The following is a 7697-nucleotide window of genomic DNA, read 5'->3' on the forward strand; positions in this document are numbered from 1 at the left end:
GACTGTGGGATTGCCCTACGATTAACTCCACCGGAACACCTCAATTGAATGGTGTGTCCGAACGGAGAAATCGAACCTTACTTGATATGGTTCGATCCATGATGAGTCACACGGTTTTACCCGATTCATTATGGGGTTATGCTCTTTGTCGCCCGCTCTAATACTTAACAAGTCCGTCTAAAGTCATTGACAAGACTCCATATGAACTATGGAAGGGAACGGTCCCTAACTTGTCCTTTATACGGGTTTGGGGCTGCGAGGCTTATGTCAAGTGGAGACAACGAGGATAAGCTCGGCCCGCGATCGGTCAAGACATTCTTTATAGGTTATCCTAAAGGAACCCTTGGTCATTACTTCTATTCGCCAACCGAACAACGTGTTTTTGTTGCGGCTAGTGCGACATTCTTAGAGAAGGAATTTCTCGAGAATGCAAAGAGTGATAGAACCTTCGACCTGTCGGAGGTTCCAGAACCAAATACCGAGCAACTATTGGAGGAACCTATTCCTTCAATCCCGGCTGCGGTTAACATTCCTGAGGAACCTAGGAGGTCGGGAAGAGTCTCTATTCCTCCGGACAGATACATTGGTATGGTCGAGGAACATGACATAGATGACATTCTACTCTTAACGAGTAGTGAACCCGCAACCTATAAAGGTGCCGTGACCAGTTCTGACTCAAAGCTATGGCTTGAGGCCATGCAATTCGAGATGGACTCCATGTATGAGAACAACGTGTGGGATCTTGTTGACTTACCTGCTAAGGTTCGTCCCCTTCAATGCAAATGGCTTTACAAGATAAAGCATTCTGTGGAAGGTCAACAAGATATCTACAAAGCACGACTAGTTGCTAAAGGTTTCACCCAAGTGCCAGGTTTGCACTACGATGAGATTTTTGCACCCGTAGTCATGCTGCGTTCCATTCGGATTATCTTAGCGATTGCCGCTTTTCATGACTATGAAATTTGGCAAATGGACGTGAAAACCGCCTTCTTAAACGGCTTTTTGGAGGAAGAGTTGTACATGGTACAACCCGAAGGTTTCATCGATCCAGTACATCCTAAGAAAGTGTGCAAGCTTAAGCGTTCCATTTATGGACTTAAGCAAGCATCAAGGAGTTGGAATCATCGATTCGACCAAGTGATAAAAGAAAATGGATTTACTCGATCGGTCGAGGAACCATGTCTATATATCAAGTCGAGTGGGAGCAAGATTGTCTTCCTAATATTGTATGTTGACGACATACTTCTGATTGGGAACGACATACCTCTCTTATCTTCGGTGAAAGTATGGTTGAAAAACCATTTCCAGATGAAAGATCTGGGTGAGGCACAAAGAATTCTGGGCATCCGTATCTATCGAGATCGATCACGACGGATGTTATCTCTCAGTCAGGAGTCTTACATAGACAAAGTCCTAGAGAGATTCAGCATGACTAACTCCAAGAAGGGGTTTCTTCCTATGGCTCCAGGGGTGCATTTGAGCAAGTCTCAGGCACCAGAGACACCGGAAGAGAAAGAGCGCATGGCACGGATTCCCTATGCTTCGGCTATAGGATCAATCATGTATGCCATGATATGCACACGTCCGGACGTGGCATATGCATTGAGTATGACAAGTCGATTCCAACAGCATCCAGGTGAATCACATTGGCTGGCTGTCAAGAACATTCTTAAGTACCTACGGAGGACTAAAGATTGGGCATTGACTTATGGAGGCGAACAAAAGCTATGCGCAACCGATTCGCAGATGCTAGCTTCCAAACGGATCGAGATGACTCGAAATCTCGATCTGGATTCGTTTTTACTCTTAATGGCGCTGCAGATCGTTGGAAGAGTTCCAAGCAAACGATTCTGAGATTCTACGATCGAGTCCGAGTACTATGCCGCGTCTGAAGCTACAAAGGAAGCGATATGGATGCGTCAATTCTTACATGGACTATCCGTAGTTCCTAGTTCGAATGACCCGATCACCATCTATTGCGACAATAGTGGTGCCATCTTCCAAGCTAAGGAGCCAAAGTCTAGCAACAAGTCTAGACATGTACAACGGAAAGCTCATCTAATCCGAGATTACGTGGAGCAAAAGGAAGTAGTGATAGAAAAGATTGCTACAGATGATAACATAGCAGATCCTCTCACTAAAGCATTACGACAAGATAAGCATGAAGGGCACGTTAACTCCATGGGAATTAAACGTGTTCCTGAGTTGTAGTACTCTCTTATGGATCAGATTCATTTCCTTTTGTACTCTATACAACATCATCGTTTTGATATTTATATATTTTGTTTTTCATGTGGATTTGTACGACAAATTTTGAACACCACAAAGTGAACTGAACAAACATTATATTTTTCAGTCCTTAATTGCCCACATGAGCTGATAACTCTGGCAATTATTTTGTGACGTTGGTTGATGGTGGGTTCAACGACCCATAAGTCAACCGGTTGACTGACCAATCACAGAGGCGATTTATACGGATATTTCGTAGGACACAATTGTGACATCGACGTGGAGTCCTAAATGTTTTATAACATTCGTTGCCCGGTCGTGGATAGGACTTCCATGGTGATCCTAAGAGTCGATTCTTTTAACTATCGACTGTCTCTTGAGACTAAGGCAGATTTTGGGTGACTTTGGTTTCTTTCTCACGGTCATCCGTAACAGGGGGCCAAGTAGATTTTTTCTGGGTCATTTCATGTTGTGCTTAGATCGGAAGGAGTCGAGTTGAAGGAAATATTCAGCCTTTATCGGGTACTCGATATTTCTCAGGGCCACTCGAGGAGTCAGAATCAAATGCATAGCCATGCTCGGATACGGATTCGTTTTATCAGTTAAGTTACTCTCTAGTCGGGGAAACCACTCTAGATACAGATCGATTGTAAAATACGACCTTTGTGGATCCAGATCTGCAAATTGTTTTACATTGAGTGGGAGAAATTTTAAATGAATATGAGAATCGGTTATCGCACATACACTTGTACGGACAAGTGGGAGTTTGTTGGAGCTTGTGTCCTCCAGTTAGTGCGGATAACATCATTGCACATACACTTGTACGGACAAGTGGGAGCTTGTTAAATGGTGTCCTTAACAGTTAGTGCAAGGACTTATAAATCTCTAAAAGGATCAAAGGGCATACTTTTGGTATTATTATCAGTTGATCCACGTTTATCAATAACGGTTGGCTTGCTAGATAAGTTTGACGTTATTGTCATACAGATGGCGGTGATCAACTGGTCCCTAAAAGTCACACCTATAGGATACGTTTGATTGATGTGACGGTATGAAAATACAGTCATGTAGATGCCAAATTTGACTAACCAGTTAGTCTGAGTTATTTGACTAATTATTAGTCAAAATGTGATGTTGAGATATTTTATTTAATACGGATTAAATAATAATGGCTAAGACGAATTAAGCGGTTAATTCGTAAAATTGAATATAAGCGTTTTATATTTAATTAATGTATATTGAATATAATTATACATTACTGTTTTGTCGGACATGTATTAATAATTCAACTAACCCGTATTATTAGTTGATGCCTTAATTTCCGATAACCGATAACAGTTTATAATGAAACCGCGTTATATACACTTAGCGAATTATGGACCGGACCACGAGTTTAAGTGAAGAGGAAATGAAAAGCCCATTTCTCTCTTACTCACTCGGTTTGGCCGAGCACTTCATAGACAAAAGGAGAGCTTCTCCTCTTGTCTAACCTAGTTGTTCATTTGCTAAAAATAATTAGGGTTTTGGGAATTGTGCCTCCCGAAATTCGGATCTCTCATCCAACACAAACTCACAAAACAATCCCCTCGATATTGCAAGGCAATTAGGGGATTCTCTCTAGCACAAGGGCATTACTCGGACATCTTGGGTGCAACAATTAGGAGGAGATCTACCTTGATCTCTCATTGCCTTTTGCACTAGGACCGAAGGTTATTTCTATATCTTTATCGTTTCATTATGTTTTTCGTTTTATGTCTATAATCACATGTAAATTTTGCGTTATAATCCTACAATTAAAGGGTAGTATACGGATATTAACCCACAGAAACTACGCCATTACATGCTTAGTTACTCCGTCAAAATATACTCCAAAATGGATCGTGTCAAATACCTCTTCGAGAAATCCGTTCTCAATTGACGCTTAGCAAGATGGACTTTGATGCTCTCAGAGTTCAATCTCAAGTATGTACCTTTGAAAGTTATAAAGGGGCGCGCCGTTGCCGAATTCTTCGCAGAAAATCCTATTAATGATACACAAACAATAGACACCTGGTCGTTTCCGGATGAGGATATACTCCAAACCGATGTGGACTCCTGTGACCTTTATTTTGATGGAGCATAGAACTTAAGAGGATTTGGAATAGGAGTGTTGCTCATTTCTCCTGAAGGCGAGCATACACCAATCTCTGTCAAACTCGACTTCGAGGTAACAAATAACGCTGCAGAATACGAGGCTTGTCTCATTGGATTGCAAGCGGCAGTAGGTTTAGGCATCAAGAATCTTCGAGTGCATGGGGATTCATCTTTGATCATCAACCAAATCACGGGATCTTGGAAAATCCGAAGTGAAAGCTTAGCACCTTATCAAGCCAGAATAGACCAAGTAGCCCAATTCTTCGATCAAGTAACCTACCTACACCTACCTCGAGAGGAAAATCAATTTGCAGATGCTCTTGCAAAACTCGCATCTTTGATTAATATGCCGGATAGCATGGTAGAAATGCCTTTATGCATCGAACGACGGTCAGAGCCAGCCTATGTGCACAAAATCGCCGATGAAGAGGAAATCACAGAGGAACTGATGTGACCATAATTAGCGCATTTTTAGCCCCCGAATTAGCCTTGTTCCCATGCTTTTTAGTGCATATTTGGGTCATTTATTATCTTTAGTTCTTTGTTTTGCATATTCTTTGAGATTTTGATCCCTTGGTAGGAAAGGAATAAGAATCTTGCATTTTCATGGCAAAACGAGACTAAATTGATCGAATTCAATGACCAAGCATCAAGGAGAGACAAGATTAGAAGGCCTTTGTATATATGATAGTAGATGAGCAATGTTGAGAAAGGATCCTTGAGTCCCCAAGGAAATCCCCAAGGAATTTATGAAGAAAAGGGAAGAAAAGAAGAAGAAGTCTTGCTGAGACACAATCCGTGCGGATTGTCTACAATCCGGCCGTCCTCCACCTGCACAATCCGTGCGGTTTTCCACCAAGACGCTCGGATTCCATCACCACAATCCGCCCGGATTCTCTTGAATCCGCTCGAGTTCCATCGCCAGAATCAGCCCGTCCCGACCCTAATCCGCTCGGATTCCTCTACAGCGCGATTTCCTCTTCTCCAAGCTACAAAGAAAGAAGCCCTTCCTTCGGAAAATACCGGCTCCTCCCTGCTCAATCTAAAAAGTGTAATTACTAGTTTAGCCCTTAGTTAACCCTAATGCATCCCCCTAATTTCCACTATAAATACCTCATTAGTCTAATTAGAAGAGCATGTTCTTCTTATCAATAATTAGAGTAGTTAATATCAATCAAATCTCTCTTTAGTTTTGTAATCAACAATTAATCAAGTTCTAATACAAGTTTTATTTCCTTAATCTCTCTTTTGTTCATCCTTTATTTTGGGTAATTGAAGATTATTTGGGTTATTATTGGGAGATTGACAACCTCTCAATCAAGCATCAAGTAATTCTTTTATCTTTGCTTTATTATTGGAATCATTAGTAGGTATAATTCTCTTAATCCCTTTTTAAATATTGTTAATTACTTTCATTTATTCATCATGTTTCATTTTGTTGGTATGATTGAAAATCTTGCTAGCATGATCAACATGATAATGAGTGAGTAGTCTCTTAGCTAGGGTTAATGGGTGATTAGGGGAAACCAACATGGGGAATGATTCATGCTTAAATTAATATGCTTTCATGTTTTATTTGCTTGCTTGTTTTGATCTCAACTCATGGACATGTTATATTTGATGAAATGCTAAGCCTATGAATCCTTGCATTTACCACCATCTCCTATCTTTTCAATGAGACTTGTAAGACATAACCCAACTCGAGTCTCATTAGACCATGCATGTTGTTGAGTAAGGAAGATTAAGTCAACTTGTAGGTGTTGTACAATCTAATCGATTCGGCTCCGGGACCCAAACTTTCCTAGGATTGTAAGATATAACCCAACTCAATCCATCACAACAATAATTGCTTGCTTATAATTTGAGAATATGTTTGCATGATCAATTCCCATGATTCCCCTATGATCCCATGACACCCTAGTGCTTTTTAATCAATTGTTTACACCCCTTTAATTCATCTTGCTTGTTTATTTTCATTGCTATTTTAGTTAGTGACCTTCTACATCAACCCAAATTGTGACACCCCTAAGACACCACTAGTTGCAATAAAAATCTCATTTCAATACCCGTCCCTTGGGATCCAACCTTTACTTGCCTCTTTACTAATTGTAGAGTTGTTTGTGAAGCTATAAATTGTGTTTTGATTCAGACGTGACCCAACGACCACACCTTTATTTGTGAACACGAAACGGACCGATCAAAAATGGCGTCGTTGCCGGGGACGGTGTTTACTTGATTTAGATTTCCTTTTTATTGTTATTAGTTGTGTCTTTCTTCGCCTTGGGGAAGTAAAACTCCTCAAGGTTTGTTCTAATTGTTTTCGAGTTGTTTGATATTTTGCATGTCTAGAAGGTCACAAGGTGATTTGTTACCTTTTGACCGTGAAATTGAAAGAACCTTGACGAACAATAGGAGATTTGCTAGGAGGAATTTGAGAGGTATTAGTGAGATTGTTCAACCCACTATTGAGTTCATCAACCCTTTCGCAATACAAGGAGAGGAGAACCCATTACACAATACCCCACAAAATCAACCTACAATGCCTAAATTCTCGTCACACTCCGTACCCACCGAGGAGAACCTACCCAATGGTACTCCTGCACCACAAAATCTAACCGGAAATTTTATTGTCAAATCCGCCTTTATCCAATTAGTCGAAAGGAGCCAATTTGGGGGGATGCCTAGTGAAGACCCTCATTCTCATATGGAAACCTTTTGCGACTATTGTGATGCAATCTCTCAAACCGGTGTGACTCAAGACCAAATTAGATGGGTCTTATTTCCTTTTTCTCTAATCGGCACCACGAAACAATGGTTGAAGGGCCTTGACAAGGCCACTCTCGGAATAGATTCTTGGAAGAAGTTGGCTCTAGCTTTCTACAAAAAATTCTACCCACCGGAAAAGACTAACATGCTAAGAGCTCAAATTACGGGTTTTAAGCAAAGGGATGAAGAATCTTTGTATGAAGCTTGGGAGCGGTTCAAGGGAATTTGTCGCTCATGTCCTCACCATGGACTTAGCGAATGGTTCTTGGTACAACAATTTTGGAACGGTTTATATGAGGATTCAAGGAACATTCTCAATATGGGATCAAATGGAATGTTCACCGAAGTTGATGACAATCAAACATGGAACAAGATTGAGGAAATGGCGGTCCATAACTCACAATATAGTAGACCTCCAAGGCTATTAGAGGAGGAAAGCATGAAGTGGACTCCGTTACTCAATTGGGTGCTCAACTTAGTGCTCATATTGACACAATCAATTTGAAGTTTGAAAAAGCTATGGCTAGACTTGAAGAAGTCTCAAAATCACCAAAGCATCATGTTAATGC

At 40.8% G+C, this 7697-nt stretch overlaps 1 non-coding gene across 1 annotated transcript; it reads right to left on the bottom strand.

The window, feature by feature from the left end:
* Positions 1–7273: 7273 nt before the first annotated feature.
* LOC141625323 (small nucleolar RNA R71) lies at positions 7274–7380 on the bottom strand. Its single transcript, XR_012535113.1, has one exon. It is a non-coding gene; the product is annotated as a small nucleolar RNA R71 (small nucleolar RNA).
* Positions 7381–7697: the final 317 nt, after the last annotated feature.

Source organism: Silene latifolia, chromosome 1 (assembly GCF_048544455.1).
Source record: "Silene latifolia isolate original U9 population chromosome 1, ASM4854445v1, whole genome shotgun sequence".
Classification (NCBI taxonomy): Eukaryota; Viridiplantae; Streptophyta; class Magnoliopsida; order Caryophyllales; family Caryophyllaceae; genus Silene; species Silene latifolia.